Below are 512 nucleotides of genomic sequence, written 5' to 3'. Positions count from 1 at the left end.
GTTCCTCTATCCATTTTCCCAAACTTACTGCTTACTCCATCTTGTACAGATTGAGTGTGTATGTGGACTGGAGTGTGGGGTTTGGGTGAGATCCCTTAGCATGTGAGTGTGTGTGTGTGTGTGTGTGTGTGTGTGTGTGTGTGTGTGTGTGTGTGTGTGTGTGTGTGTGTGTGTGTGCATGCACGGATTAAAGGATAGTCCACTTCCATAATTGCTTGTGAGGCTGTCTAGCTGCTGGTAGCCAGATGGACGCCCCCTCCACCCACATCATCCTCCTGAAAACAGCCCTGTCCACAAACTGGGCACAGAAACAAGAAAACAACTACATTTACTCTCTCTGTCTCTCTAAATATTTATATCTATAAGCAAAGGTATATACGTGAAATCATGTAATCCAAAAAAGAAAGTAGAGGTTTTTTATATTGTTAGAAATGCTTTGGTAATTTTTTTTGCTAAAATAAAGCACTAAATTTAAATTAAACTGCCTCATATTTTTCTCCCATGTGTCGGGG

This window comes from Tachysurus fulvidraco, chromosome 26 (assembly GCF_022655615.1).
Source record: "Tachysurus fulvidraco isolate hzauxx_2018 chromosome 26, HZAU_PFXX_2.0, whole genome shotgun sequence".
NCBI classification, from domain to species: domain Eukaryota; kingdom Metazoa; phylum Chordata; class Actinopteri; order Siluriformes; family Bagridae; genus Tachysurus; species Tachysurus fulvidraco.
Note: the sequence above shows the minus strand (reverse complement) of the source record.